Source organism: Hoplias malabaricus, chromosome 12 (assembly GCF_029633855.1).
Source record: "Hoplias malabaricus isolate fHopMal1 chromosome 12, fHopMal1.hap1, whole genome shotgun sequence".
Taxonomy (NCBI): domain Eukaryota; kingdom Metazoa; phylum Chordata; class Actinopteri; order Characiformes; family Erythrinidae; genus Hoplias; species Hoplias malabaricus.
Window position 1 is genome coordinate 38,753,681 of NC_089811.1, and position 6,049 is coordinate 38,759,729.

Consider the following 6,049-nt stretch of genomic DNA (forward strand, 5'->3'; position numbering starts at 1 on the left):
GCAAACAAGACTCCATTTATTTACAGTCGATTGAATTCATCATTCTGCCTCAAATACCCAGAAGTACTTTGTGGGTCCCTGGGCAAGTTACGCTGTGCTGATGTCTTGAGGCTCATAAGTCTGCGAGAATGTCAACCTACAATACCAAGAAATTGGCCTCTATCACAGAGCCCAGAGATTTAGAGCCATGCCTCGTGTATGCAACACTGACGTCAAGACAAGCAACTGTTTATAAAAGCAAAGCTCAACTCTGCACTTCACATTATTGGTCATAAATTATGACTGATGTGATGGTGACAATATTCATGTTCTTAATTATGGCCAGTGGCAGTAGAATGTGGAACAGTTATATAACAACAACAACAACAACATGTTACAAAAGTAGTACATTCAGTACACCAAAAGGTAAACACTGTAAATGAAAGTGCACCAAAAGCCAAGCTGAAATAGACAAAGAACCCAAGATAAAAACGAGAACACAAACGTATTATTAGAACTTGACAGTCCAACACATTTGAGAAATGACATCCAAACCCAACTGAGCCTGGCTTATACAGTCGGGTCCTATCAGCTACAAAGACTATCATTTCACCCCAGTGTTTTGACAACTGAATGTCAGAGAAATCACTGACACTGCGAAGTGGGTAACAACCCTGACTTCAGTGTAGGAGGAGAGGGTTTTGTTCCCTCGGGGAGGCAGATAATGCTTTACCAGTAAGGTTCCTAACACTGAATTTCTCTACATCTAATGTGATTAGAATTGTAAATCACCCTGAAACAAGTATATCATCAGAATCAAAAGTAAAATCATGCATATCCAAAACTCAATATCATTACTGGAAAAAATAAAAACCTGAAATTTCAAAGGAAGTCGATGTAAATTTGGAGCTTTTCATTAGGTATGACATCAATGTGAAGGCCAGCTCTTATGTTCAAATGATTAATTAAAAATCAACAAATAAATGGAAAAAGATTTATTTATTTCTTTTTTTTAGACAGTGATGTTATACTAAACGCTGTACAAGTGTCAGCTGTACAGTGACACTGATTTAATATCAACATTTAATGTCATGTATGCCAAGGTAGATGATTAATGGATGGATTTGTTCCTGGTAAAAATACACAAGAATATGAATCTCAGGCTACACACCGGTGGACCTCTGCAGGACGTGGTGCAGCCTCCTGCCGGGTGATAATGGGCAAAGGTGTTTGCAGATCTCCGTTTGTCAGGTGAGAAAAGCAGTAGCTTGGCACCTTCATTACAGCCCTACACCGTGTTTTCTGCACCAGAGTACAGCACTTAGAGTAGATTCCACACAGTATGTTCACAGCTTGATAGACTGAAATCTAGGAGCAGACAGGTGGAGTTGTGCTTGCTTCTCTAAGACTTTCCAAAGAAAAATGGCATTGTCACTTCTTCCGTGACCAGGATTTTACTGCGGACTCTCACGATGAAGGATATGAAGGAATAATGCTATTTATTTAATATTTTTAGGTCGATTATAGGACAATGAGTTCTAATGTTGACCATTGGCTCTTTTTGAATGTGTATTTGTAAAGTCCTATTCTAAATTTTTAATGAAGTTCTGTGAGCCAGTTTTAGCAATAACACTCTCGTGGAGGTGGTGTGGATTTTTTTATTGATGACGTGCCTTTGTTGTTGTAGCTCTGTGGACTGTATTTTTGATGGAGTAAGGTCTATCTGGGTCAGTACAGGATTGATACGAGTCTGAAGCGAGCTGGAGCTGGACCCTCGACTCGGTACTCCCTGAGGTAGAGGAGATTTCCAGAGAGAAATGAGTCATTACAGCAGCTCATTTACGGTGGTGGTGATGGTGGGGGGGTAATCCAGGAGACACGCTCAATCATCCATCCACAGGCACTGTGTCTGGACTCCAACTGACCATTTTGAGTGTGTGGAGGTCAGGTACTGGGGACATGGTGGGGAACAAGGAGGAATCACTGCTCCTCTGGGGCCCGTGAGAGAGTGTGGGTGAAGAGGGCAGCAGAACAGAGCCTTGGCAGTGGGAAGAGTCTCTCTGCAATAGCTCAGTCTGACAAGTTCTCATCATCTCCTTCCTGCCTTCAGCACACTGCTGAAGAGCAGCAATTATAAGCCAAGTGCTGACTGGTGGCGCCACATTTCATTGACTGCTTAAAGGAATATGTCACTCAAAAATGATAACGTTGCTAATGATGACAGTTATTATCCTTTCTTTAAAATTGACAGTCAACAGGGCCATGTAGCATTATGCAAATGAGATTATGCTAAAAGGGTCCCATGAGATCACAGAGCTGGGCTATAGCATAGTTTGCTATTAATTATTTGGATACAATCAGCCAATTGACAGAACAGAATTCACAGAATGTAGACTAATGAGGCCTATGTGCTGACTGTTCAAAACAGTGTATAATAAGCTGCATGCATTCTCACTAATGATTATCAGAGCACAGTGACGAGACTCATTTTAAGCTTCGCTCTATATTGCAAAACCTAGGAAAGTCATTTAACTAGGATGGAGTAATTATTTCAGGACAAATTTACTGAAAGGTTTAAGCTCATGTCCCAGAAATTGTATGTAAATGTGCGAAACATTTCTATGCCTCACTTTGCAGGAAATTTCAAACTCTGACTGGATTTATTGCTTTTATGATCACATCTTTTTGTCACAGAGAAGTTTGCGAATTTGCGCTAGTCAGGTGCTACAACTGTTTCCCGAGACCAGAGATGATCATCTGTAACACGCTTTTCATCTCACTCTCACTTTTTTGTGTGTGCTTAAGGTATTGTATTATATTGTGGGAATTAGAGCTGGCATCTAACATCTATAACAAGGTATGGGTTTGTAACAAAACCAGAAAACACCTAAAATTAATAATAAAACAGATCACTGGAACACCCTTATTATTTAAGGCTATCCATTTACAGCCAAAGAACACACTTAAGTAATCTAAAGATCGATCATCGTGGCTATTTAGTACAAGCCGTTCATTTTTGGATACATTGCTGAATGGATTAGACAGAAGATCCATTTGCATAATGAAGGAAAAAGGCAAAGGAAAATACGTTTCCAACTTCAAAATTATACAAAACAATATGCAACTCATTACAAGCTCAAAACCTGGTACACAATTACAAGAGTCAGAATCAGATAAACACGTTTCATTTCTGTGAAACAGCTCAACTGTTGCTTTAGAAATTAACAAAGGAGATTAACAGACCATTCAACAATCTGAGGAACATATAAATATTATGTAGAGGTGCTGTTGTGGTGGTTGGTGATGTAGCACGCAAAGATCACATGGAAATGGTGGCACTGAGCATGCATTAACGGTGCCAGTGGGGCTAGGTACAGCTTTAGTCACCAGGGAGGCCAGTGTGTATTTACGGTTGCAAAACACTGATGAAGGGGAGGTGCCCACCTGATGACCCCTGTGAAAAGCTAGTGGTACAGTGGATGGTGTGGGTACTCAGGGGCTGGGCTCAGTGAGAAACCGTAGACGTTAAGGAAAGCTGGTTGCTGATCGGATCATAAACGGCCACAGCGACCTTAGTGTTTAGGTGTAGGATTCAACAGGAGTTTTGGTGGCTGCCGGTAGGAAGACAGGCCCTATTCAAACCTCTAAAGGATTGGCATAGGATATTTTACATCTTATCTTGTGTATTATAATTACTGAGAAAACTCAATTAAAGCTGCTGCTGGTGCTCACAGAACTATGAACTAAGCACCACAAAGTCCAGATCTCAGCTTCATTGCATGCGTTTGGGATTACCTACATTGCAGGAAACGCAACTGACATCTCAAACTGAACTGAACTGAAGTGTTGTAGCAGATTAAACACTGAAAAAAAGCCTCAAAGTGTGTGGCAGCGGTAATAAAGGAAAATCTTGTTTTGTACTATTTTCTGTTGAAGACACTGTACTTAACAGCAGTTTTAGTGAAAATTAATAGTTTTCCGGAGCACTGTATATGGTTTGAATGTCTGTATCTTTGTGATTTGACTCCCAGCTTTATCAGGCAGGTATCTTACTCTACAAATCACCGTACAGACACAGCCAGGCCTCTTCGCTGCAGAAACAAAGGCTGAATACATTTTTTTGTGGGGTTTTTTTCTGGGTCTGGAAAGATGGATTGCATCATGATGCCTTTTTGCAGGTGCAGCAAAGACAGAAAATACTTCAAGAACTTCACTGGCCTCTGTACCCTTGAGCTAGTGTACTGTTTGCATTTTCTGCTGCCTCATCTCTTTATAATGAAACAAAAAATAAATAAATAAATAAAACAAAACACCTGTACAGCTGAAATGTGCGCTGCTGATGTAGACACTGTTCAAACCACATTTGTAATAAATCAAACAGCACACTCACCTCAATTCAGAAACAGGTTTGATGTGCATGGAAAATGCTACAATGCTGCTCTCTAGTGTCAGAATGTGGCAAAGTAAAACAGTTACTTACCAAGTACTTTATGGGGAAATGAATGTGTTGTGAAGGGAATGCACTTCATAATTAAATAAGAATAAACACAAATGTGCAAAAGTAAGGGTAAGAAAATGTGTGTGTCAAAGAATTGATGTAGCAGCATGGTTTATAAAGGCAACAACATTATTAAAAGGTACTGCACGTTTTAAAGTGAACCTGAGCATATAGTACGATATAGTACTGCATGATACAATCTGGCCCCTGCTCCGTCAAGAGTTGTGCAGCGTTCAGTTCTCTTAGAAACTGTGAGTCTATTTGTCCTTGAAGTGACAGATCTATAGTGTTTTCCAGAGGGTAGTAGTGTGAACAGTTGATGTCCAGGAAGGGAAGGGTCTTTCAGGATGTTGGCTGCTCTGCTGTGACAGTAGTTTCTTTTCCTTAGCTGCAGTAACAGCTTCTATTCCTCTAGGGAAAATTTTACATTAGATTACTGTGAATATTCCATGGCATTAGGGAGGTCATGTACTGATGTTAGATGATTAGTCGTGTATCAAAAAACCCACAGCACTCCATCAAAAAGCCATTGGGTATATTGCCATCACTCCAAAGAACACAGTTCCACTGCTCCACAGACAAATGCTGAGGGTGTTCTAGCTCCTATAATGACTCCGCTTGGCGTTGTTGTGATCTTAAACTCATGTACACATGCCCCAAATCAATCCCATTTTGTTTTGTGTTTTCCTTTGGAGATGATATGTGTTCCGCAGGCTCAACTGTGTATCCACAATGAGTGCAGCGATAGTGAAGTGGTAGAGTTTGCAAACTTGTGTGTTTTGGATTGTGAGAGGAAACTGGAGCACCCGGAGGAAACCCACGCAGACACAGAGAGAACACACCACACTCCTCACAGACAGTCACCCGGAGGAAACCCATGCAGACACAGGGAGAACACACCACACTCCTCACAGACAGTCACCCAGAGGAAACCCATGCAGACACAGGGAGAACACACCACACTCCTCACAGACAGTCACCCGGAGGAAACCCACACAGACACAGAGAGAACACACCACACTCCTCACAGACAGTCACCCAGAGGAAACCCATGCAGACACAGGGAGAACACACCACACTCCTCACAGACAGTCACCCGGAGGAAACCCACGCAGACACAGAGAGAACACACCACACTCCTCACAGACAGTCACCCGGAGGAAACCCATGCAGACACAGGGAGAACACACCACACTCCTCACAGACAGTCACCCGGAGGAAACCCACGCAGACACAGAGAGAACACACCACACTCCTCACAGACAGTCACCCGGAGGAAACCCACGCAGACACAGAGAGAACACACCACACTCCTCACAGACAGTCACCTGGAGGAAACCCACGCAGACACAGAGAGAACACACCACACTCCTCACAGACAGTCACCCGGAGCGGGACTCAAACCCACAACCTCCAGGACCCTGGAGCTGTGACAGAGACACTACCTGCTGCTCCACACTGCCGACCTATAAGTTGGTTTACCAAATTATAAGCACATATTTACTACTGTTAATATGAGTATTCCTGATTTATGTTGTCAGTAATAGTAATTGTGAATTGCTTTTTGCTTCA